Here is a 27,745-nt window from a genome sequence, read left to right as displayed (position 1 = left end):
CACCTTATGAGAACTGGCAGCATGACATAGAAACATAGAAACATAGAAATATTGAAAATAGGTGCAGGAGCAGATCATTCGGCCCTTCGAGCCTGCACCACCATTCAATATGATCATGGCTGATCATGCAACTTCAGTACCCCATTCCTGCTTTCTCTCCATACCCCTTGACCCCTTTAGCCATCAGGGCCACATCTAACTCCCTCTTGAATATATCTAACGAACTGGCCCCAATAACTTTCGTGGTAGAGAATTCCACAGGTTCACAATTTTCTGAGTGAAGAAGTTTCTCCTCATCTCGGTCCTAAATGGCTTACCCCGTTATCCTTAGACTGTGACCCCTGGTTCTGGATTTCCTCAACATCGGGAACATTCTTCCTGCATCTAACCTGTCCAATCCCGTCAGAATTTTATATGTTTCTATGAGATCCCCTCTCATTCCTCTAAATTCCATTGAATATAAGCCTAGTCGATCCAGTCTTTCTTCATATGTCAGTCCTGTCATCCCAGGAATCAGTCTGGTGAACCTTCGCTGCACTCCCTCAATAGCAAGAATGTCCTTCCTCAGATTAGAAGACCAAAACTGGACACGATATTCAAAACTGTACACTGTGGTAGGCAGCAATCGACTGACAGAAAACCCAGGGACCAATGGCAGACACTGTGTCAGCCCCACAGAATCTGATGCCTCCTACCCAGCAATATTAGCCATTATAAAGTGTGGTTCAACAACTACTTGCATTTATATAGCAACTTTAAATTAGAAAAATGTCCCAAGGCAGATCAAAGGAACGTAATCAGAAATAAATGGATGCCGAGCCAAAGAAGATGTTAGGAGGAGAGACCAAAAGCTTGGTCAAAGGGTTAGGTTTTTACAAGGGTTTTGAAAAAGGGAAGGAAGGTGGAGAGGCAGATGGCCTTAGGCAGAAAATTATAGAGCATGGGGCCCAGGGGCCTGCAGGCACACCCGTCAATGATGGATCCTTTTGGGATGTTGCTAGAAATTTTCCTTGCTAAAATGTAGTTGTCCATCTAAATCATGAGCTGAAGAGTGCTTCTGTGTAGAACTTTAATCCAAGGTTTATTTGTGGCTGGAGTAAGCCAGCTTCAACATCCTTGAGCCATTGTGTTGCAGTTCACGCAAGTTTTGCAATTCAAAAAAACATATGATATTGGAGGATAGCAGATGGGGATTATGGGTGTCAGCCACTGGCAAAGGCCCTCCATTTGATGTAAATTTTGAAATTGGAAATTGGTATTGAGCAGTGGTCAAGTTATATCTTAATAAACCAATGTTAATGTGGTGTGGTTGTCATCTATTCCAAGATGGCATTGAAGACATGGTGCAAGAAAAAAAACTGTAAAACTTTACAAAAAGGTAAAATAGAAGAAAAACCTTGCCGCAGAATTAACTGGACTATAAAAAGAATGATGAACTCTGAATCAGAATGAAAAAGAGACAACGTCACACTGGTGCAGTGGAGCGTGCTTTTCTGTGGTCAGGGCTGAAACACATTGTTGGAGCAGAATAGAAAGAGCATTGCTCTACATCAGGCTCTGCTACACTTGACCAGGGAGTGCTTGAAGCTGACACAGAGGGCTGAATTTTGCTCTGCTATCCCACCTGAAATCAGGCAAGATAGCAGTTGCACCCCAGAACACCCCTGCAAAGACAGAAAACCACTTTAGGATGTTTGAAATGTGGAGAGTTCTATTCCCCAGTACTAACATTCATCGCCTTGAGTAGCACTATTTTTTTTTAAACAAACTGTAAGTTGTTCTGCTGATATTTAGCAACATAACCTTCTGTTCGAAAACTAATGCCAGGTTTGAGTAAAAGTAACTAACTCCCTTCAAAAAAAAGAAAATCATTCAATAAACAGTGGTTTGATCCTCTTGTGGTGTAAGAAACAGATGTGTTGCTGATGATGGGATAAAAATATGAAGCGTACAGCCCTGAATAAAGACTTACACAAAGAGGGAGAAGATTGTCACACACACTGTGCAAAGTTCTTTAAGTGATTCTTGTCTAGAGCAGAGTGTCTGTGCTATCTGCCTTTTGTGCACCACTTAGGTGTTTAACATAGAGCTTTGATACTATATATAAACTTTAAAACCAATGGTCCCACTAATAATCTTATTCTCAATCTAATTTATCTTGGTGTTCTAATTTAGGATTTATCCAACAGCACCAAGAATAGCTGTTCCCAAACTTCCAAGCCCAAGAAATTTAAACTGGATAAACCAATGAGTAATGAAGTTAAATGAATTAACGTATGCCATCAATGGTCTTTCATCGGAACTGATAAAAGGTCATCGACATGAAATATTGGGTCGGATTTTCAGTTTCGGGGTTTTTTTGCGAAAATTACCATTTTTGCTGAGCTACCGTTTTTAGGCCGAACTTTCGGCCTTTTGGGGTCTGCGCTGGGGGTAAGGGAGACGTTCTATGATTATTCACGGCACAAAGCACGAGCTTCGGCAACTTTTAGTCCGGAGTTGTTTGCGCTGCGAGGCCTTGGGAGAGGGAAAAAAAATCCAAAAATCATTCCAAAAACATTTACAAGACCCTTAACTAAGTAATCGCTGCAAAAAAACATTTAAAAATAAAAACTTTAACTTACCTTTTTTGCAGGTTTTCTGACTTACCGCTGCTGGCAGGGCTGCACCGACAGGTTTGACCCTGTCGCTATTCTGGGCGCAGCGTGCGGGTCGGGAGAGTGCCAAAACTCGGGTCATTGCACGTCGGTGTACCTCTCGGTAATTGGAAGCACCGCTGCAAACAGGTACCCGAGGATCCCGCCCGGGCTTTGCGACCAGGTTTTCGCTGCGGAGAATCAAATCGCGGTGAAAACCCGGTTCCAAACCTCTCAAAAATCCGCCCGTTAACTCTGGGTTTTTTTTCTCCAAAGATGCTACCTGGTCTGCTGAGTGTTTTCCAGCATTTTCAGTTTTTATTTCCGATTTCCAGCCTCACAGTATTTTGCTTTTGCATCAATATAATTCAGATTGCCACGGTTCGAGGGTTGGAAATGACGTACAGACTATAGTTTAGACCAATGTTCCCTTCCATTTTTTTTTTGTGCGCGGTCCCTTTACCTGGATGTGCAGCCCATTCAAATTTTCACACATGCACGATTTCTTTCCTGCAAAAGCCGATCAGAGGCCTGCAGGGGACCTCTAGACTGCTGCGTGGCTGTGCAGCTTAGCGGGAATGTTGGTTTGGACACTGTGGGCCAATTGAATAACTAAAGTACCCAGTTGTATGTAAAAGTTAAACGAACAATCATGAGATTTAGCTTTGATGACTAAATTGCAAATTATTTCTAATTAAGGTGCTATGCTTAACATTGTAAAGGGAGATTAATGGTAATGTCAAAGGTAAAAATAAAAATATAATGCAAATGCTGGAAACTGAAATAAAAATAGAACAGGCTTAAAATAAACATCAGCTCCATTGCACCTATAAAGAGAATAGACAAGTTATTAATTCAGGTGTAGACTCTTCCACAAAGCCTGATGAAGGGTCTACGTCATTCTGGGAAAAGATCTATCACTTGAAACTTTAGTCAATCTTTTTCACAGATGCTGATGAATCTTCTGAGTATTTTCAACAGCTTTTGCTTTTCATTAATAATATAAATATAAAATAGTGGTTATAATTGGTGCTACAAATAGCACCTACTGTTTATTTATTGGGTACTTAGCCCTTACTGATACAGGATGACTGCATTAAATAAGCTGTCGCATGATATTTTAATGGATTGTGCATTGTATCCACTTTTAGTGAAAGGTGAAAGCAATTTGACTGTGTCTGGACTGAGCACCAGATACAGAACATCTTGATTAATTAATGTTGCACTTACTTTGCAATATTATAAATCATTGCCATTTCTGATCATTCAAGAGTACTCCTAACTTGTGAGAGATAGACTACTGAGGTCACTCAAGGATTTGATAACCTATTTTCGAACAACTGCAACTCAAAGAAGCCACATTTAAATCTGATTTACATATTCAAATTTATGGTATACTGAACTAAATATTTAATTAACTGCACCTTCGGACTTCAAGTGCTGAGATTTCAATGGATTTAACAGAAATATTCGAATTAGGTGTAATATTCTTTCGCAGCACATTTCATCATCATCATCATCATCCGAGGCAGTCCCTCGGAATCGAGGAAGACTTGCTTCCACTCCTAAAGTGAGTTCTTTGATGGCTGAACAGTTCAACATGAGAGCCACAGATCCTGTCACAGGTGGGACAGATATTCATCGGGGGAAGGGGGGTGGGACTGATTTACCACACGCTCCTTCTGCTGCCTGCGCCTGACCTCTTCACGCTCGCAGCGTTGAGATTCGAAGAGTTCAACGCCCTCCCGGATGCATTTTCTCCACCTAGGGCAGTCTTTGGCCAGGGACTCCCAAGTGTCAGTGGTGATGTCGCACTTCACCCGGGATGCTTTGAGGGTGTCCTTGTAACGTTTCCGCTGTCCACCTTTGGCTCATTTGCCATGAAGGAGCTCCATGTAGAGCAATTGCTTAGGGAGTCTCGTGTCTGGCATGCGAACTATGGCCTGCCCAGTGAAGCTGATCGAGTGTGGTTAGTGCTTCAATGCTGGGGATGTTAGCCTGGACGAGGACACTGATGTTGGTGCGTCTGTCCTCCCAGGGGATTTTCAGGATCTTGCAGAGACATCGTTGGTGATATATCTCCAGCGACTTGATGTGTCTTCTGTACATTGTCCATGCCTCCGATCCATACAGGAGGACGGGTATTACTACAGCCCTGTAGACCATGAGCTTGGTGGTAGGTTTGAGGGCCTGGTCTTCGAACACTCTTTTCCTCAGGCGGCCGAAGGCTGCACTGGCGCACTGGAAGCGATGTTGAATCTCTGTATCAATGTCTGCCTTTGTTGACAAGAGGCTCCCGAGGAATGGGAAGTGGTCCACGTTGTCTTGATGACTAGGGAGCAGTGCTGTGTGGCGAGGACAGGCTGGTGGAGGACCTTTGTCTTACGGATGTTAAGCGTAAGGCCCATGCTTTCATATGCCTCAGTGAATACATCGACTATATCCTGAAGTACAGCCTCAGAGTGTGCGGAGACACAGGCGTCAGCCGCATACTGCAGCTCAACGACAGAAGATGGGGTGATCTTGGGCCTGGCCTGGAGGTGGCGTAGGTTAACCAGCTTCCCACTAGTTCTGTAGATTAGTTCCACTCCAGCGGGGAGCTTGTTGACAGTGAGGTGGAGCATGGCAGCAAGGAAGATTGAAAAGAGGGTTGGAGCGATGACGCAGCCCTGTTTGACCCCGGTCCGGACGTGGAATGGGTCTGAAATGGATCCACCGGTAAGGATCACGGCCTGCATGTCGTCGTGGAGCAGGCGAAGGATGTTGACAAACAGCAGCACATTTAGTTCAGTATTCGCTATACATTCGCTACATAGGCATTTATGATACTCAGACAAAAGTAACATTGATTACTGTCGATTGTTCTTGTGTAACTTCCTTCAATAAATCTTAAAACCACATAAAAGAATAATGCAGTAGATGTAATATACATGGGGGCCGAAATTCATCGCCTCACCGCCCGCTGCTGCTGACTGCCGCCCGCTGCCACCGACATTCCTCCTGAAGATCCGCCCAGTGCCACTTTGGAGGTGGCCTGGAGCGGGCGGGAGGGGAGAGCAGCCCGCTGACATCAGCAGACGGCCGAGTGGCGCAGCTGACCTCCCGCCCGCCGAGCTCCCAGATTCCTGCGGGCAGGAGTCGGCGGGACTCAGCGGCAGAACGGGGGTTGACTGTTGGCTGGAGGCTGGTCTGTCCCCGACGGTAAGTTTGAAGATGCTGAAAAAAAGGTAAGTGAACATTTAAAAATAAATTTTCAACAGCGACTTACCTGGATGGGGTCCCCAGAAGGTCATCGTATAGTTTTTTTTATTTTTTTACTGTTGATTACCTCTGCCGCCGAGAATGAGACGTCCTGCCCACTGCTGCCCAGATTGGCAGCGTACATCGACATCGTCCATTTGCTGCCCGCTGACCTTCGAGAGACCTCGGCGATGAATTTCCCGCCCAAAGTACCGTCCGGTACCTCTGCGGCCATCGGCGGCACTTTGGACGGCACTTGGGCGGGCGGAGGCCCTTAATGAAAATCGGCCCCATGGACTTTCAAAAGGCCTTCGACAAGGTATTGTATAATTAACTCATGACTAAGGTCAAAGCATGTGGAATCAGGGGATAAGTAGTAGAATGGATAGTAAACTGGCTACTAAACAGAGTACAGGATAAAGGTATTTGCTCAAACTAACAGAAGGTGTAAAGTGTTGTTCCGCAGGGATCAGTGCTGGGACCACTGTTGTTCACCATTTACATGAATGATTTGGAATCTGGAATCAGAAGTAGAATATCAAAATTTGCGGATGACACCAACTTGGAATGTATAGTTAATACTGAGCAAGACTGTGACATCGGGAGAGGGGAAATCAATCGGGAGGGAGGGGACGATTGGCATAGGTCTTTGACACTCCAGTGGAACCTGTTCCAGGCATGGGTCCTAGGTGACTTTTAACTGCCCTGACAAACATAGCGAGCGGCACATTTCCAGTGCAGAATGTGCGTGTGCATACCATCTCCAATATTGGACATTTTGGTGTCCATTTTATGCCTGTAATTTCTCGGCCTTGGTCTTAAAGGAATTATGTTAATGTCAAATCTAAGGTATTCAGTCAGGAAAACAAATATTGATGAGAGCCCAAGTGGAATTGTGAAAAAAAAACAGCAGTGCTAACGTAGAAAATACCAAACCTAGCTTAACTTGCAAAGATAGCCAGTGCAATAGTTCCATAGGGAGGTTACTGCAACATAATCCACAGGTATTCAAGCTTTCCTTAAACCTAGCAGTAATTATTATTTTACTAACATGACTATGCAGAATCAGATAGTCTTTCCTGTACCAGACCAATCATTTACATGGTGACTGAACGAATGGTCACATGGCTAACAACAGTTTCGCTTTAAAACATGGGGGATTCACGTAACAGTCTCCTCTTTGGAGATTGTGCAGAAACAAACAAGGTGCCTCCTACCTTATTTCCTAATTTCTCTGCTGGCGATGGTGAAGTGTCAGTAGCATCGAGTGTACCCTTGTGAATAATGCCATCGTCTTCCTACAAGATAGTGTTATTGATTAGTACTACTTTAAGGTCTTTATCTCAAGTGCAGAATTAGGATTCATTCCACTTCCTTTTGAACCTCTCTTCATTTTTGATAAATTACACCAGTTTCTATGAATACATTTTATATCATTAAATAATGTTTTATACAGAGTAGGGACATTGTTTACAACAAACATTATCAGCAGTATTCTCACCTGTAGATAATTTACTTACTCTTCAAACTTGATTTTGAACTGGTGGATCAATCGTTCCAAAATTCTGATAAGATACTATTTATCGCTACATAGTCCCTCCATGCCCACATCAGTAGTACACACTAAAATAAATCGATCCATCAGAAAATACAGATGTAAATCAAATTTGTTTCTCCGGATATCAGAAAGGAAAGTTTTCAAGCCTGCATTCAGGCAATCATTTTTTTTATTTGTGTTGCTTATATTTCAGAACATCATTCGTTGTTCTCCAGACTGTGACAATAGAAAGTTTAATTTCATTTCATTTTGGAATGAATACAATTCACACATTTTAATTTTAGAAATAAAGAAAGAAATCATGCCATTTTGTTCATCAAGTCTGCACCAGTGTTTTTCTCCGTGTGAACCATCCAGTCTATTTCACTCTCCTGCTGCTTGTACCCGTTAATATTTCTCTTCTTCAAGCAATGATCTATTTCTTTTTAAAATAACTTATAGATTCTGCTTTGGTAATGCTTTGTGACAGAATAATTTACAAATGAATGTGGCACAATAAAGTTGTGGAGTCCTGCAGGCTTACAAGCCTGCACTCATTTCAATGATAGTGAAAAATGACAAGGTCACAACTGAGGACCTGCCCACCACTATTTCAACATCTACAACACAGCCTGCAGACACAATAAGGGCTCATAATTTAACAAGGTGCTTGCGAGCTAAGGTGATGGAAAGAAGGGCAAGGTCCTTAATTTCATAAACTGTACTGTTCTCATGTTCACGTCTTTAGTTTAAAAGAATTTGTATTTATATAGTGCCTTTCATGACCTCAGGATGTCCCAAAGCACTTTACAGCTAATTAAGTATTTTTGAAATGTAGTCACTGCTGTAATGCAGGGAAATGTGGCAGCCAATTTGCACACAGCAAGGTCCCTCAAACAGCCATGAGATAATGAACAGATCTGTTTTAGTGGTGTTGGTGGAGGGATGAATATTGACCAGGTCACTGGGGAGAACTCCCCTGCTCTTCTTTTAATCTTGCCATGAGGTCTTTTAAATCCATCTGGGAGGGCCTTGGTTCAAAGTCACATCTGAAAGATGGCACCTCCAACAGTGCAGCACTCCCTCATTACTTATTTAGCTAAGATACAGGAAATAAATAAAATGTGATGTAGGAAACATATATGTACGAATTTCAAATTACTTGTAGAACATAATTTTTGGCGGCATATTTTTATATTGTTATAAGCCTAACATTTTTAATGGAACTAAAAAAACACTGCACTTTATAAAAATATTTGGAATGCTCATGCAAAACTGCATTGATTACAATGATTAGTAAATATATTAAACATAATAACTTTAAAAACAGTAGGTAACTACAGCAGAATATTTGTGAATATTGTGAAGATTAGACTTAGTGAGATGATGTAAACAGGACAGGTCTACACATTAGAGATTGCCCTGTAGTGCATTGTGCTCTGTTTTGGTTTTATTACCTTCCAGTTCAGTAAGTAAATCCCAAGAAGTACTGCTTTTCTGACAGGACTACAACTCTTATTTTAAATGCTGCTTTCTTTGACAATCTGCATGCCCATCAATTATCAGGCGCGATGGTTATTTACCAATGGCGAGGAATTTTAAATCTAATTGAATCATATTGATAAAGATCGCTTTCATGCACTACAAAACTAAAGGTCACAGCTACAGTGTCAAAATACCATCAGGCAATTGTGCAAATAATCAACAAATTCAGAGACTGAACTATAGGTGCAGTTAAATGTTACAGTAAATGACTGCAGTATGCAGAGAATGTTGTAATTCTTAAAGTAGTTATTAGAATATCCAAATATGAGTGAATTTTGTGTTCTTTATTCCTGCATTATAAAGTACTGAATGTAAATGCCTTGTTATTTTCAAAGACGCAACGTAGTAAAGATATTCATCAGAAACATGATCCGCTTTCCTCTTGTGAAAAAGATGAGGAGCTTTCAATTAATTCATCATCATAGGCAGTCCCTCGGAATCGAGGAAGACTTGCTTCCACTCCTGAAGTGAGTTCTTTGGTGGCTGAACAGTCCAATACGAGAGCCACAGACGCTGTCACAGGTGGGTCAGTCGTTGAGGGAAGGGGTGGTTGGGACCGAGTGCGCACACACACTGCGATATGTGTGCGCTCGGTCTGTGCAGCAGAGCTGGTTTCCAGTTAGTCTTGGCTAATCCTTGCAACTGGACCAAGACCTAGCTCTGTCAAGCCCGTGTGGTGGCTGGTGTGCAACGGCCACCACACGTTAAAAAAAATCCAAGCACAGGCATCTTCCACCCTTCACGATGTAGTTCGGGATCTGGAATATTCGGTCCTTCACTGAATCACCTGTGAATTCATCCCTTTTTGGCATGGAAGCAAGTCATCCTTGCTTCGAGGGACTGCCTATGATGATGGGTAGGACTGGTTTGCCGCACGTTCTTTCCGCTGCCTGCGCTTGGTTTCTGCATGCTCTCAGGGTTGAAATTCGAGGTACTCAGCGCCCTCCCGGATGCACTTCCTCCACTTAGGGCAGTCTTGGGCCAGGGACTCGCAGGTGTCAGTGGGCATGTTGCACTTTATCAGGGAGGCTTTGAGGGTGTCCTTGTAACGTTTCCGCTGCCCACCTTTGGCTCGTTTGCTGTGAAGGAGCTCCGAGTAGAGCACTTGCTTTGGGAGACACAATTAATTAGGACATGTGCCACATACTTATAAACAACAATAGTACAATTTACTTCAATCTTGTATGTTTGCTACAAGATAGAATAAAGGGTAAAGAAATTATTTTAAGCGTAGTTTATGCTCTTGGTAAAATGGATCACTGGTGAGATTTTAATATTACCCTATATATTATTATAATTTTAATATTACCCTATATATTATTATAATGAAATTGAAGTCATCCTCGACTCCGAGGGACTGCCTATGATGATTGTAATGAAATGCACATCTGCAGTAGAAGTACTATAAAATACTACTTTTCTTACTCACCTTCTGGCATCATAAATTTAACAGATGGCTGTGTGAAAACACACCTAAAGCATTTATTCTGGTGATTCAGTTTTATTACCAATAAAATAGCAAAGTTTCTCTAAAGGTAACCTTACAATTGAGTGCTCCAATGTGACATTGCAGGTCAGTAGTCAGCCGAGCGCAGCAGCTCATTCGTCAGCACTGTGTAGTGTACAGTAGTAGCCATTCACATCTATTCAATGTGCTGTGCCTGCTGCATGCCTGGCATTCTGTAGCCAGTGGGAAAGTATCCAACATGTTTGTAGATCAAGAACCATACTGATTGCTTCAAATTTCACAATCAAAATCACTTGCAAACACACATAATGCACTTCACTCTCTCTCAAAACAATGTATATATTCATTTAAAAAAAAAAGAACCAATCATATCCCTGAAAAATACTGCACGGATTGAGTGCATATACTATACCATCTTTTGTCTGATTGCTATCGCCACGCAGCTGTTGGCAATCTCATTTCTCTCAACAGCACACAGTCTCCCCAACTGTGCGCAGATTCCCTCTCGGTCCAGCGGCTGTTTTGCGTCCCTAGCGTCACACCTCCACAACTGTTGTGCAGTACAGTCCCACGCATGGCATGGGCTGATCATCGGAAGTAATGAATGACCTGATGCTCATTCCTGTGACACAACTGACGGCGCACTTGCTCACAGGGCTCTGTGAGGCTCGGGTCAATAAAGATCTGACTCAGGCTCCTGTGGTCTGGGTCAAGTAAGGAACTCCTTAAATCATCTGGAACAACTTCCAGAAAAGGGCCCTTTAACATTAAATGACTCAATTCAACAAAAATCATTACATTCTCTCCCTCGCATCATACATCTTTCATTTCTATCACCAGTTCTCTGTAACTACAGCTATGAGCTTTACATAACTGACATGTTTCAGGATTTCTGAACTGTGCCAAGAGAGCATTTTTGTTTAATTTATGTTAAAGATGCTATCATTAAGCTAAATGTAGCTCTCAAGAAGTTAAATAGCAAAGCTGAGAAAAGTTGGCTACGATTCAGACAAAAGAGTCTGAACCAGAATGCTTTTGACAATGAAAATTAGTTTAGAGACTCCAGTGAACATTCACATCTGTTGCGATAAGGATTGTTTCCATTGATGTGAACTGAGAATACACTTCTTAAAGAAAGGGTAGTTGGTTTCGTTGACATGCCTATTGGCAAATCTCTGAACAGGGAAGGAATTAGAGGCCCTGTGTTTCTTATGAATACTCCGAGAAAGCGAGACACTTGGGCAGTCAGTCAGGTTTCAAACAAGAGACTATGAAATATAGGTATGGGATCTGGATCTAGAAGCTCGATGGTAAGGAAGCCTAACTCATCTCAAGCCTAGAGCTAGTCAAAATCAGAAAGCTGGCCAGGAAAAGTTAATCAAGAACATTAATATTGTGGTCTATTTTTGTTATTTTTCTAGTCAATTGAATGAAGATGAGATGTGATTACAATTGTTAGTCTGTACGTCCACTTGCTGGCTGGAAAATTTAGCAGCTTAATTATTCGTATCTGACTCTTCTCACGAAAGAGTTTCAGTCCACGCTTGGAAAGATTGGACAAGCACATTGTGGGAATGTGTGGGAGACACACGATCTAGTTCAGATCACAAAGGAGTCCTATTGTGGCACCCCTGGGTTACTTTATCATATAATTAGATATTGGGCAGCAGGGGCACAATCCTGAATGGAAGATGCTCAGACTGTTTATAGGATTTACCAACACATTATACCCAAGAGAATATCCAAAATTTGTAACAATAGCATTTAATTTTACACTTATACTTTCCTGGGGTGAGGTCAAAAGCAACAAGAATTATTAATTTACTACATTAAAAGCTGTACTGTCAGTTTTAGCTCAATGATAGCACTCTTGCCTATGAGTCAGAAGGTTATAGGTTCAAGTCCTATTCCAGGGACTTTGAGCACGTCATTTAGGGCAGTGCTGAGCAAGGGCTACACTGAGGGAGGTGCCTTCTTTCGGATGGGACAACAAACCAAGGTCCTGTATACCCTCTCAGATAAAATATACCACTGCACTATTTGAAGAAAAGCAGGGGAGATCTCACTGTGTCCTGGCCAACATTTATCCCCTAACCAACACCTAAAACAGATTATCTGGTCATTTTGTTCATTGCTGTTTGTGGGACCTTGCTGTGCGCAAATTGGCTGCCACGTTTCTTACATTACAGCAGTGACTACACTTCAAAAAATAGTACTTAATTGGCTGTAGAGCGCTTTGAGATGTCCTGAGATCATGAAAGGTGCTATATAAATTCTTTCTTTTGCACTAACACCAGTTAGTCTGACATCAGTAGTGGGGAAAATGTTGGAATCAATTATTAAGGATAAAATAACAGCACATTTGGAGAGCAGTGACAGGATCAGTCCAAGTCAGCATGGATTTGTGAAAGGGAAATCATGCTTGACAAATCTTCTGGAATTTTTTGAGGATGTAATGTAGAGTGGAATGGGAGGCAGTGACTAGTGGAGTGCCGCAGGGCTCTGCTGGGACCCCAGCTCTTTACATTATACATTAATGATTTGGATGAAGGAATTGAGTGTAATATCTCCAAGTTTGCAGATGACACTAAGCTGGGTAGTGGTGTGAGCTGTGAGGAGGATGCTAAGAGGCTGCAGGGTGATTTGGACAGGTTGGGTGAGTGGGCAAATGCATGGTAGATGCAGTATAATATGGATAAATGTGAGGTTATCCACTTTGGTGGCAGAAACACGAGGGCAGAGTATTATCTGAATGGTGGCAGATTAGGAAAAGGGGAAGTGCAACGAGACTTGGGTGTCATGGTTCATCAGTCATTGAAAGTTGGCATACAGGGGCAGCAGGCGGTGAAGAAAGCAAATGGTATGTTGGCCTTCATAGCTAGGGGATTTGAGTATAGGAGCAGGGAGGTCTTACTGCAATTGTACAGGGCCTTGGTGAGGCCTCAACTGGAATATTTTGTTCAGTTTTGGTCTCCTAATCTGAGGAAGGGCGTTCTTGCTATTGAGGGAGTGTAGCGAAGGTTCACCAGACTGATTCCAGGGATGGCTGGACTGTCATATGAGGAGAGACTGGATCAACTGGACCTTTATACAGTGGAGTTTAGAAGGATGAGAGGGGATCTCATAGAAACGTGTAAGATTCTGACGGGACGGGACAGGTTAGATGCGGGAAGAATGTTCCCGATGTTGAGGAAGTCCAGAACCAGGGGACACAGTCTTAGAATAAGGGGTAGGCCATTTAGGACTGAGATGAGGAGGAACTTCTTCACTCAGAGTTGTTAACCTGTGGAATTCCCTGCCGCAGAGAGTTGTTGATGCCAGTTCATTGGATATATTCAGGAGGGAGTTAGATATGGCCCTTACGGCCAAGGGGATCAAGGGGTATGGAGAGAAAGCAGGAAAGGGGCATTGAGGTGAATGATCAGCCATGATCATATTGAATGGTGGTGCAGGCTCGAAGGGCCGAATGGCCTATTCCTGCACCTATTTTCTATGTTTCTATGTTTCTATATCAGATCTGTATACCGTACTTTATTGCTAAGTGACAACACCAGCCTCTTTGCTAATATTTCTTTCCCTTACCTATGAGATTTCCAAAGGCACATAACCTTTAAAAATACATCTATGTCATACAGTTTCTTAAAGTTTGAAATATGGTTAGATTTAACAAAATTATTCCACAAGCAATTATGGGCTGCATCAAACTGGCACCTTGCTCACCATTCTCATAGTTAGCACAGCATTACCTGTCAATTCAAGTGCACACAGATACTTCTTCTCCTGTTCCTCTGCCTCTTGCCTGCTCAGCCTCAAGTTGCACTGCTGCTCCTTTTCATTGGCCTGGCACTATCATTCTTTTTCTTTCATCTTGTGCCGATATCGCTCTGTTCCTTTCCAGAAACAGTCAACAAAATTCAATCTTATGTCAGCACTGAATCCTCTGCCACCAGTTCAGCCAATTCCAATCTCTTATGTTCACAATAACTCCACAAGTCTGTGTTGTAAGCTCAAACCATTGTGACCTTGGTCTCTTTAATGTAACTCCAAAGTGAGGAAGCAGCATGGTGGATTGCCTTTTATAACTGCTTGCCGAGGGTGCACAGGTGACCCTTGGGTCTCCAACAGGTGTACCCCCTGATGGCAAGTCTTACACATTGGTGAGGTTTGCATACATACATCACTCCCCGCCGCCCCCCTGTCCAAATCTTATGTACAAGTTATTTACAGGTTGAGGTGATCTGGCGCTCTGCGTTCCCGGATTGATCACCTGAGTTGAAGTCCTGGCATGGGTGAGTTGGTCAGATCATTGCTACACTGCAGTGCGGCTGGTCTGATCGGACTGTCAGGCATGGTGGGTTCATCCTCGTAGTTGACAGCGAGGTCGATTGCTGGCTGGGTGTGTGTTGGTGAATCACAGATGGTAATGTCCTCTTCAAACTGTTCTTGGTTGTCAGTGAATCGCAGTTTGGTCTGATCCAAGTGCTTTCTGCACGTTAGTCCATTCAACAGTTTAACAACAAACACTCACTTCCCCTCCTTGAGACCATGACCATAATTGAGAACAAACACAGGATCATTAAACTCAATGTTACATGACACAGCCGCACGATCATGGTACATGTTATGCCGGTGCTGCCGGGTTTCTACGTGATCATTGAGATCCGGGTGGACTAAGGAGAGCCTGGTTTTGAGTGCTCTCTTCTGCAGGGGGAACCCTGGTGAGCGAGTGGGGGCGCGTCCGGTAGCTGAGCAGAACCCGAGATAGCTGGGTCTGCAAGGAGCCATCCGTTACGTGTTTCAAGCTCTGCTTGATGGTTTGGACTGCCCATTCCGCTTGAAAATTGGAAGCGGGCTTAAATGAGGCAGACCTGACATGCTTATTGCCATTGCGGGTCATGAACTCGTTGAATTCCGAGCTGATGAATCACAGTCCATTGTCACTAACAAGGACGTCGGGCAAACCAAGGGTGGCGAACATGACCCTGAGGCTTTCAATGGTGGCAGTGGACGTACATGATGACATTATTATATATTCAATCCATTTAGAGTAAGCATCCACTGCTACTAGGAACATCTTTCCTAGAAAAGGGCCAGCAAAATCTATGTGGACCCTGGGCCACGGTTTGGAGGGCCATGACCACAAGCTCAGTGGGGCCTCCCTGGGTGCGTTGCTCAACCGTGAGCAAGTGTTACATTGGTGTACGCATGACTCCAATTCGGAGTCAATGTCGGGCCAGCAAACGTGCGACCTGGCTATAGCCTCCATCATGACTATGCCTGGGTGGGTTCTGTGTAGGTCGCGTATAAACGTTTCCCTGCCTTTTTTTGGCAAAACCACATGATTTCCCAATAGGAGACAATACGATTGGATGGACAATTCATCCTTAGACGGTGGAACAGCTTAATTTCATCTTGCATTTCCCCGGGAACCGCCGACCAGCTCCCATTAAGGATGTAGCTTTTTACTAGTGATAGCACAGGGTCTTGGCTAGTCCAGGTCATGATCTTACGAGCCGTGACAGGTGACCCCTCGCTCTCAAAAGCATACATTACCAGAAGCAAGTCTGCGGGTTGTGCCATTTCCACCCCGGTGGTGGGCGATGGAAGCCGACTGATGGCGTCAGCGCAGTTCTCTGTGCCTGGTTTGTGGCAGATTACATAGTCATACGCAGACAATGTTAGTGCCCATCTTTGGATGCGGGACGAAGCATTGGTGTTGATATCTTTGCAGTGAGATAAGCGGTTTCTGTCCAGTTTCAAGCTCAAACCGGAGTCCAAATAGGTATTGGTGCATTTTCATAACCCCCTATAGACATGCTAACGCTTCTTTCTCAACCATACTGCAGGCTCTTTCAGCCTTTGATAAACTTCTGGATGCATATGCAACCGGTTGCAGTTTGCCTGACACAATTGCTTCCTGTACACAAAACCGACCCTGTACGATGACGCAGCACAAGCTAGTACTAAACGTTTACATGGGTCATACAATACAAGTAACTTGTTATAGCATAGCAGGTTTCTGGCCTTATTAAAGGCTGTCTCTTGAGATTTAACCCAAACTCAGTCATCACACTTGCTTAGTAATAAATGCAAGAGTTCCAGCAAAATGCTCAACCCGATAGAAAGTTACCAAAATAGTTGAGGAGTCCCAGGAACGAACGCAGCTCCGTCACATTCTGTGGTCTGGGTGCATTCTTGACGGCCTCCGTCTTGGAGTCCGTGGGTCTGATGCCGTGTGCCGCAATCTTTCTCCCAGAAATTCGATCTCTGGCACCAGGAAAACACACTTGGAGCGTTTCAGCCCGAGTCCCACTCTGTCCAGTCGCTTTAGAACCTCTTCCAGGTTGTGCAAGTGTTCGGTAGTGTTGCGACAAATGATCAAGATGTCGTCTTGGAACACCACGGTGCATTGAACCGAGTTCAGCAGACTCTCCATGTTCCTATGGAAGATGGCCGCAGCTGAGCAAATCCCAAAGGGGCATCTGTGGTATATGAACAGTCCTTTGTACATATTGATGCACGTCAATTTCTTTGACGGTTCAGCCTGCTCCTGTATTATGTAAGCAGAGGTTAGATCCAGCTTGGTGAATGACTTTCCCCCTGCTAGCATTGCGAATAGGTCCTCCGCTTTTGGTAGTGGGTACTGGTCCTGTAACGAGACTCGGTTGATTGCTACCTTGTAGTCCCCGCAGATTCTGACCGTCCCATCGCTCTTCAGCACGGCACGATTGGACTGGCCCACTCGTTAAACTCAACTGGCAATATGATTCCCTCTCGTTGAAGTCTGTCCAGCTCGATCTCGACTTTCTCTCTGCTCAGGCCTTGTGATGAACAGACCATGCCCCAGGAACAAGATGGATCTGCACCTTTGCGCCTGTGAAGTTGCCGATACCTGGCTCAAATAACGGCGGGAATTTTTTTAGCACCTGGGCGCATGAGGTGACATCCACCGAAGACAGTGCTTTGATGTCGTCCCAGTTCCATCGGATCTTTCCGAGCCGAACAGCGTTGGGCCATCGCCTGGTACAATGCATAGTGGTAAATCATGCACCATTCAGTCGTACGATACTTTCACTGCCGCACTGCTGATAACAGGTATGAGTTCTTTGGTGTAAGTGCACAGCGTTGTGTGAATCGGGCTCAGTTTTGTCCTCTGTGCCTTGTTGCCCCACAGTTTCTCAAAAGCCTTCTGGCTCATGATTGATTGACTCACCCCCGTGTTTAATTCCATGGAGACTGGAATGCCATTAAGTTAAACTTTTAACATTATCGGAGGGCTTTTGGTGGTGATGATGTGTACCCCATACACTTACTCTTCGTCCTCAGGTTGAGTTGCCTCTCCTGCTTGTTCAGTGTGATCCGCGCTGGATCGGTCGTCCTCTGCTGACTCTGCCATGTGGTGAGTCATGGGGCATTTGCACATTCGCTGAAGGTGCCCCATTGTTCCACAGCCCTTGCACACATAGTGTTTGAATTGACATTGATGGGCTCTATGACTGCCCCTGCAGCGCCAACATGGTGTTAATGGATACGCATTCACATCCCACAGCGGCCTCTGAGTCATCCTAGTTCTGGCCTCTGAGGTCATGTAGGCCCTGTCATGTACAGTTCTGCCTGCTGAAAGCATTATTTTATGCACAGTACTTGCCGGTGAGCTTCGATGCTGTGAAGATATCTGTTTCGTGTTGTCGCTCGTGTATACGAAGGCCTGGGCTTTCGTGCTGGCCTTGCTCAGATCTAGGGATTTGGCAGACAACAGTTTGCGAAGAATGACCTCGTGGCCAATTCCAAGCACAAAAAAGTGCTGCAACATTTCCCTCAAAGATCCGGCAAATTCGCACTGTCCCGCAAGGCGTCAGGTCAGCGACAAAGCTCACCACGTTCTGGCCCTCCGACGATGGCGTGTGTAAAAGCGATACCTGGCCATTAGGATGCTCTTCTTCGGCTTGAGGTGTTCCCGAACCAGCGTGTACAGTTCTGTGTAAGTCTTGTCCGTTGGTTTGACCAGTGCCAGCAGATTTTTGACGAGGCCATATATCAAAAACCCACATACGGTGAGGAGAATCGCCCTGCGTTTGACCGCCGTCTCAGCCATGTCCAGCTCGTTGGCCACGAAGTACTGGTCGAGACGCTCAACGAAGGCTACCCAATCATCACCCTCAAAAGATCTCTCAAGAATACCAATGGCAGCTATTACCACGTGAAAGTTTGTGATCTGTAACTCGTCGCCAATTATTATGTTCAGAATAACTCCACAAGTCTGTGTTGTAAGCTCCATCCATTGTGACCTTGGTCTCTTTAATGTAACTCCAAAGTGAGGAAGCAGCATGGTGGATTGCCTTTTATACCTGCTTGCCCAGGGTGCACTGGTGACCCTTAGGTCTCCCACACGTGTGCCCCTTGGTGGCAAGTCTTACACATTGGTGAGGTTTGCATACATAACACAATCCTTTCTTTCTTTTTGCAGTCCTTGTGCTGAAAGCATCATTCTTTGCTTCTCCTGCTTTTATTTAAGCAGCTGTGCTTGGTTCGTACGTGATATCAATCCCATTTTAGTTGGCACCAATTGTTACGTTTCAGGCTTGTTCCAACAGCTTGTTCACACGCAAATAGCCTGATAATTTTCCTTGAGCAGACTGCGTCTCTTACAAATTAAAACCTGTGCCATTTTCCCCTCCACTCCGTTGAGTTAGTGTAACAATTAACTATAAACTAAACAAAATTACTTAATGCATCAAAGTTGTGATTTTAACCATGCTCACCCAGCAGAAACCAGAGAGGTAGGTAGTTTAAATCATCTGAGGGACATACCTGCCAACATCCTGGCCTTTTCCAAAGTCAACCTGTCATTATTTAATCATTTTAGCCCCGGTATCATTCTAGTGAATCTGTGCTTTACCCCATCCAAGGCCAGAATATCTTTCCTAAGATTTTGTGCACAAAACTGAACACGGTACTCCAGATGGGGTCGGACAATTGAAGCACTTCCACACTTTTTTATTTCAGCCACTTTGGAAAAAGGCCAACATTTCATTAGCCTTTTTAATTACTTTTTGTACCTGTGTATTCAGATTTGTCTTTCTCGGATCCAAAATGGATGACCTCACACAAGCCCGCATTGAACTCCATCTGATCCCATTTTGCCGACTCACTTAGTCTGTTTATGTCCCTTTGTAACTTTCTACTCCCATCCACACAACTTACTGTGCCTCCGAACAGTGTCATCTGCAAACTTGGATATACAGCTGTCTATTCCTCCATCCAAGGCATTCATATATATGCCCAGAACAGATCCCTGGTGAACACCACCTGTCACAGCCGGCCAATCAGACAATATTCCCTTTATCCCGACTCTCAATCGCGCACCTCCCAACTAATTAACAACCCATGTCACAAAGTTACCTCTAATTCCATGCGCTTTTAATTTTGCTGATTATTTTCTTGGGCAGAACTTTATCAAATGCCTTCTGGATGTCCATCTGAACAACATCAACAGGCAATTCACTATGTACCATTGTATGGTCCTCCTCAGACAAATCAAATAAATTAGTAAGGCATGACCTACCCTTCATAAATCCATACTAAATATATACACCTAACAGGATGGAAATTCTATTTTTATCACATCCATTACATCCTTAATTTATTTTTTAGAACCAATAACATATCTAACATTTCTTTTTCAGAGTTTTATGGGTGGGCAGCTGGTTGCCCCACCCCCCATGTCACGATACGTCCTCAATTTATGTAGGTGAAATCATTCTTAGTGATATTAGCATTCATATAAATTTCTTCAGCAGTGATTTTAAATTATAAAATATTGACATTCTCTTCTATTTATTTCCAGTTCTGATAAAGGATCTAAGACTAAGATTTACCTGCTGGACTGGCTCAATGTTAGCACTCTCACCTGTATGTCAGAAAATTATAGTTTCAAACTCCACTCAAGAGACGAGCACATATCATAGGTTGGGGACTTCACTGCGGTACTGTACGAGCGCTGCATTGCTGTAAGTGACATATTTTGGAAGAGATGTTAACGTCTCTGCCCTCTCAGGTGGACCTAAAATATCCCATGGCACTATTCGAAGAAGAGCAGGGCGAGATCTCCTCGAGCCAACAATTTTCTCTCAAACAACATCACTAAAACAGATTATCTGGTCATTTATCTCATTGCTGTCTATTGCTGTGGAGGAAATTGGCTGCCGTGTTTACCCATATTATAACTGATTATACTTCAAAGTGTAATTGATGGCTGTGAAGCACTTTGGCAAATCCTAATTACATGAATGGCTCTATATAAATGCAAGATATTTCATAAGAACATAAGAAATAGGAACATAGAAACATAGAAACATAGAAAATAGGTGCAAGAGTAGGCCATTCGAGCCTGCACCACCATTCAATAAGATCATGGCTGATCATTCACCACACTACCCCTTTCCTGCTTTCTCGCCATACCCCCTTGATCCCTTTAGCCGTATGGGTCATATCTAACTCCCTCTTGAATATATCTAATGAACTGGCATCAACAACTCTCTGCGGTAGGGAATTCCACAGGTTAACAACTCTCTGAGTGAAGAAGTTTCTCCTCATCTCAGTCCTAAATGGCTTACCCCTTATCCTTAGACTGTGCCCTAGTTCTGGACTTCCCCAACATCGGGAACATTCTTCCTGCATCTTACCTGTCCCGTCCGTCAGAATTGTATATGCTTCTATGAGATCCCCTCTCATCCTTCTAAACTCCAGTGAATAAAGGCCCAGTCGATCCAGTCTCTCCTCATATGTCAGTCCAGCCATCCCGGGAATCAGTCTGGTGAACCTTCGCTGCACTCCCTCAATAGCAAGAACGTCCTTCCCCAGATGAGGAGACCAAAACTGAACACAATATTCCAGGTGAGGCCTCACCAAGGCCCTGTACAACTGCAGTAAGACCTCCCTGCTCCTATACTCAAATCCCCTAGCTATGAAGGCCAACATAACATTTGCCTTCTTCACTGCCTGCTGTACCTGCATGCCAACTTTCAATGACTGATGTACCATGACGCCCAGGTCTCGTTGCACCTCCCCTTTTACTAATCTGCCGCCATTTAGGTAATATGCTGCCTTTGTGTTTTTGCCCCCAAAGTGGATAAACTCACATTTATCCACATGATACTGCATCTGTCATGCATTTGCCCACTCACCTAACCTGTCCAAGTCACCCTGCAGCCTCTTAGTGTCCTCCTCACAGCTCACACCGCCACCCAGTTTAGTGTCATCTGCAAACTTGGAGATATTATACTCAATTCCTTCATCTAAATCATTAATGTATATTGTAAATAGCTGGGGTGCCAGCACTAAGCCCTGCGGCACCCCACTAGTCACTGCCTGCCATTCTGAAAAGAACCCGTTTATCCCGACTCTCTGCTTCCTGTCTGCCAACCAGTTCTCTATCCACGTCAATATATTAACCCCAATACCATGTGCTTTAATTTTGCACACCATTCTCTTGTGCTGGACCTTGTCAAAAGCCTTTTGAAAGTCCAAATACACCACATCCACTGGTTCTCGCTTGTCCACTCTACTAGTTACATCCTCAAAAAATTCCAGAAGATTTGTCAAGCATGATTTCCCTTTCATAAATCCATGCTGACTTGGACCAATCCTGTCACTGCTTTCCAAATGCGCTGCTATTTGATCTTTAATAATTTTTCCCCACTACTGATGTCAGGCTAACCGGTCTAGAATTACCCGTTTTCTCTCTCCCTCCTTTTTTAAAAAGTGGTGTTACATTAGCTACCCTCCAGTCCATAGGAACTGATCCAGAGTTGATAGACTGTTGGAAAATGATCACCAATACATCCACTATTTCTAGGGCCACTTCCTTAAGTACTCTGGGATGCAGATTATCAGGCCCTGGAGATTTATCGGCCTTCAATCCCATCAATTTCCCGAACACAATTTCCCGCCTAATAAGGATATCCTTCAGTTCCTCCTTCTCACTAGAACCTCGGTCCCCTAGTACTTCCGGAAGGTTATTTGTGTGGTCCTTCGTGAAGACAGAACCAAAGTATTTGTTCAACTGGTCTGCCATTTCTTTGTTCCCCATTATAATTTCACTTGACTCTGACTGCAAGGGACCTACGTTTGTCTTCACTAATCTTTTTCTCTTCACATATCGATAGAAGCTTTTGCAGTCAGTTTTTATGTTCCTGGCAAGCTTCCTCTCATACTCTATTTTCCAACTCCTAAATAAACCCTTTGTCCTCCTCTGCTGAATTCTAAATTTCTCCCAGTCCTCAGGTTTGCTGCTTTTTCTGGCCACTTTATATGTCTCTTCCTTGGATTTGACATTATCCTTAATTTCCCGTGTTAGCCACGGTTGAGCCATCTTACAGGAGTAGGCCACCTGGCCCCTCGGACCTGCTCCACCATTCAATAAGATCATGGCTGATCTGACCATGGACTCAACGCCACTTCCCTGCCCACTCCCCATAGCCCTTTATTCCCTTATCGTTCAAAAATCTGTCTATCACCGCCTTAAATATATTCAATGATCCAGCCTCCACAGCTTTCTGGGTCAGAGAATTCCATAGATTTACAACCCTCTGAGAAAAGAAATTCCTCCTCATCTCAGTTTTAAATGGGTGGCCCCTTATTCTGAGACTATGTCCTCTAGTTTTAGTTTCTCCTTTGAGTGGAAATATCCTCTCTGCATCCACCTTGTCGATCCCGCTCATATCTTATGTGTTTCAATAAGATCACTTCTCATTCTTCCCTACTCCAATGAGTATCGGCCCAATCTACTCAACCTATCTTCATAAGCCAACCCCTCATCTCCAGAATCAACCTAGAGAACCTTCTCTGAACAGCTTCCAAAGGAAGTAAATCCTTCCTTTAATACAGGGACCAGAACTGTACGCAGTACTTTAGGGGTGGTCTCACCAATACCCTGTACAGTTGCAGCAGGACTTCTCTGCTTTTATACTCTATCCCCTTTGCAATAAAGGCCAACATTCCATTTGCCTTCCTGCTTACTAACTTTTTGTGTTTCATGCACAAGGACCCCCAGGTCCCTCTGTACTACAGCACTTTGCAATTTTTCTCCATTTAAATTATCATTTGTTTTTCTATTTTTGCTGCCAAAGTGGATAACCTCACATTTTCCCACATTATACTCCACCTGCCAAATTTTTTCCCACTCACTTAGCCTGAATATATCCCTTTGCAGATGTTTTGTGTCCTCCTCACAATTTGCTTTCCCACCCATCTTTGTATCATCAGCAAATTTGGCTACATTACACCCGGTCCCTTCATCCAAGTCATTAATATAGATTGTAAATAATTGAGGACCCAGCACCGATCCCTGTAGCACCCCACTAGTTAGTTTGCAAACCGTAAAATGACCCATTCATCCCGACTCTCTGTTTTCTGTTCGTTAGCCAATCCTCTATCCATGTTAATATATTACTCCCAACCCCTTATCTTGTGCAGTAATCTTTTATGTGGTACCTTATCAAATGTCTTCTGGAAATCCAAATACACCACATCCACTGGTTCCCCCTTTTCTACCCTGCTCGTTATATCCTCAAAGAACCCCAGCAAATTTGTCAAAACTTGATTTCTCTTTTATAAAACCATGCTGACTCTACTTGATTGAATTATGCTTTTCCAAATGTCCCGCTACTGCTTCCTTAATAATGGACTCCAGCATTTTCCCAACGACAGATGTTAGGCTGACTGGTCGATAGTTTCCTGCTTTTTGTCTGTCTCCTTTTTTAAATAGGGGCATTACATTTGCAGTATACCAATCCGCTGGGACCGTCGCAGAATCCAGGGCATTTTGATAGATTACAACCAATGCATCCACTAGCTCTGCAGCCACTTGTTTTAAGACCCTAGGATGTAAGCCATCAGGTCCAGGGGACTTGTCTGCCTTTAATCCCATTATTTTACCTTTCATTTCATCTTTCTTTTCTGCTGACAGCTTCTAATGGACGTGCTATGTATTTCTCACACTTGCTGCTTACTGTAGGCAGAGACAGATAGTTATTCATAATGCGTTCCATCACATCCACACCTGCCTGCAAGTTCAGGACTGGGATTCTAGGTCATGGAGGCCAAAACACTGGAGTTATTTAAGAGGCTGTTAGATGCTGTAGTTGGAGTTTCGGGTGGTGAGGGATATCGTGGATTTCTATTGAAATTCCTGCACTTTTCTTTGCAATCGTTGTGAACTTTGTCCACAATAAAGAAAAACTTTTACTCAGGAGAATAGTGACAGTCAGAAACAGCAACACCTTTCACTTTGCCACATCCAATATTTCAAAATTATACTACCCGAGAGAGCTGCAGTTGTGAACTTCTTACCTTCAGTCAGGCCCAGTTTGTATCGTGGTGTATTATACAGAGACACACATGATGAGCTTTTAAGGCATCTTCCTTGTATTTGGAGGATCATAGGGTCTGGTGGGACTGGTTGTAGATCATGATAAAGTATACTGTACATTTTACACACACACGTGGGGCTGATCTTCTCTGTGTAATTTTACTGTAAACAATATGTTACATGTTCAGTATAATTACTGATCAGAGAAATGTTCCCATATCTGTTTATGATGCTGCTATATATAAGTTCTAGAGCTAATCATCCCCTTTGTCCTGGCCAATATTTATCCCTCAATCATTATAACAAAAAAACTGATGATCTGGTCAGTATCACATTGCTGTTTGTGGGAGATTGCTGTGTGCAAATTGGCTATCGCATTTCCTGCAGTGATTACCCTCCAAAAGTACTTCATTGGCTGTAAAGTGTTTTGAGATGTCCAGTGGTTATGAAAGGCACTATATAAATGCAACTCGCCTTCTTCTTCATATCAGACTTACAAGTGAAGAAGATTTAAAGGCCTGGATGATGTAAATTCTCATTTTGCCATGGAAAATGAGGAGAACCTATTTTGCTTGAAAAGTACAATAATGTTTTTTTTTTGATTGGCCTCAATCTGATCATGATAAAACATTTAAAAATAGATTTTGATTCCAAAGCAGACTAGCATCATCATTTAAGCTCACATCACCTTTAATGAAAGAAAATCAGGGAAAATGACCCAAAATCAGATAACTTATTTTCAATCCTCTGTAGTGGCAGCATTCTAACCTCTGAGGGTTCAAACCCTAATCAAGTATTTTAGCACACAATCCAGGCTAGAACTTGAGATGGTGCAGCATTGACAGAGTTTATGGGGTACAAAATTGACTTCCTTTAGCCTCCCAATGGAGCGCAAATAGTTTTGCGACTGGGCTTGGCGAGATCAGGCGGTGCCACAGTGTTGCGCCCTGATCGTCTTCTCCCGGAGATTGTGACGCATCACCCTGGACCTGAAATTGCATTCCATCCCCTGCAGCAGCACCGGGTGAAAATACCAACAGCTACAGGAGGCGTGCATCGGGCGCCGGCCGCTTTGTGGGCAATGCTTAAAGGCGAGGTGACCGAGGTAAGTAAAAAAAACCTTACCTTCTCTCTTGCAGCTGTTTTCGCAGGTTCCTGCCCATGATCGATCAGTCCAGCACTCTGCTTGAGTGCCGGGCGATCGCACGGGATCGCGGCTGCCATCGTGGAGAAGGTAAGTTGTTTTCCATTGCAGAGCCTGAAACAATGGCTCCTCTCTTTAAGGAGTTGCCACACTTGCTGCCGATTGTGATCCAGGAAGGAAGTGGAGTGCATGATTCAGTGCCCCACTTCCTTCTTAGAGTGCAAATGCCAAAACTGATGATCTAGTCATTATCACATTGCTGTTTGTGGGAGCTTGCTGTGCACAAATTGGCTGCCACGTTTCCTACATTACAACAGTGACTACACTCCAAAAGTACTTCATTGGCTGTAAAGTGCTTTGAGAATTCCGGTGGTCGTGACAGGCGTTAAATTAAAGCAAGTCTTCTTCTTCTCCATCCCCCATCACTCCACCATTGCCTTTGCAATTGCCTGTCGGCCCGATATTTCAAACTGCTCATGCCCATGCTAAGATGGTGCAGTCTGAGGCGGGGCAATCACGGACCACAGCCTCTCGAGAGAGTCACAAGAGGACATCTGAACTGCCCTCTTCAGATTCTCATCAGCCATCCACCTCGCTTGCTGCTACCACTCGGGTTGCACTTCGTAGCTACAGCAGCATAGGCAAGAGCACTTATCAGGTAGCCACTAAGGTAAGCACAAGGGTGCATAGTTTAATATTTATAAGTGCTGTTGGTTGTGTCATGTTTTCATTGTTTGTTTTTGCTTCAAATAAAGACTGATTATGGTAATAGGGTAGTGGTGAAATTGGTGGTTTATTTTTATTGTGTTCTTCATGGTGAAGGGGTTGAAGGGATTGTGTGCAGATAGTGGACTTCTTGATGGATCCTCAGTCGTAGAAGGTAAAACATATAGCAACTGTGCTCCAAAGGATGATGGACTTCAATGAGATGGCGGGTGCAGGCCGGAACATTCTGGTGCTCCCCTTGGACCCCTCGTATTCCTCCTCTTCCTCTTGTGGCACCTGGCACAATTGCTGGCGGTAACGGCTGGTCTCTCATGATTGCCAGATTGTGGAGCATGCAGCAAGTCACCACGAATTTGGAGCCCTCCTCGCCCTCTTCTCTCCTCCAGCAGCTGATTCTGCTCTGCCTGTTGGCATGTTGGCTTTCATAGCGAGAGGATTTGAGTACAGGAGCAGGAAGGTCTTACTGCAGTTGTACAGGGCCTTGGTGTACAATTTTGGTCTCCTAATCTGAGGAAGGACATTCTTGCTATTGAGGGAGTGCAGCGAAGGTTCACCAGATTGATTCCCAGGAGGGCAGAACTGACATATGAAGAAAGACTGGATCGACTAGGCTTATATTCAATGGAATTTAGGAGAATGAGAGGGGATCGCATAGAAACATATAAAATTATGATGCAGGTTAGATGCAGGAAGAATGTTCCCAATGTTGGGGAAGTCCAGAACCAGGGGTCACAGTCTAAGGATAAGGGGTAAGCCATTTAGGACCGAGATGAGGAGAAACTTCTTCACTTAGAGAATTGTGAACCTGTGAAATTCTCTACCACAGAAAGTTGTTGAGGCCAGTTGGTTAGATATATTCAAAAGGGAGTTAGATGTGGCCCTTACGGCTAAAGGGATCAAGGGGTATGGAGAGAAAGCAGGAATGGGGTATTGAGGTGAATGATCAGCCATGATCATATTGAATGGTGGTGCAGGCTCGAAGGGCCAAATGGCCTGCTCCTGCACCTATTTTCTATGTTTCTATGCCTAGCCTCATCTCCTCCTCCCAACATGACACTCATTCTCTTTAGATGACGTC

General features: G+C 43.8%; 1 protein-coding gene across 1 annotated transcript in view; it reads right to left on the bottom strand.

Moving 5' to 3' along the window:
• Nucleotides 1-26,040, bottom strand: part of pcdh15b (protocadherin-related 15b) — a 1,866,923-nt gene extending 1,840,883 nt beyond the window's left edge. The window contains exons 1-2 of the mRNA XM_070875055.1: nt 25,923-26,040; nt 7,094-7,174 (exon numbers count right to left, since the gene is read on the bottom strand). The gene's annotated coding sequence lies outside the window, so the exon portion shown is untranslated. The remainder of the gene's footprint in view (nt 1-7,093; nt 7,175-25,922) is intronic.
• Nucleotides 26,041-27,745: the final 1,705 nt, after the last annotated feature.

Source organism: Pristiophorus japonicus, chromosome 3 (genome assembly GCF_044704955.1).
Source record: "Pristiophorus japonicus isolate sPriJap1 chromosome 3, sPriJap1.hap1, whole genome shotgun sequence".
Lineage (NCBI taxonomy): Eukaryota > Metazoa > Chordata > Chondrichthyes > Pristiophoridae > Pristiophorus > Pristiophorus japonicus.
This window is presented reverse-complemented; position numbering and strand designations above follow the sequence as displayed.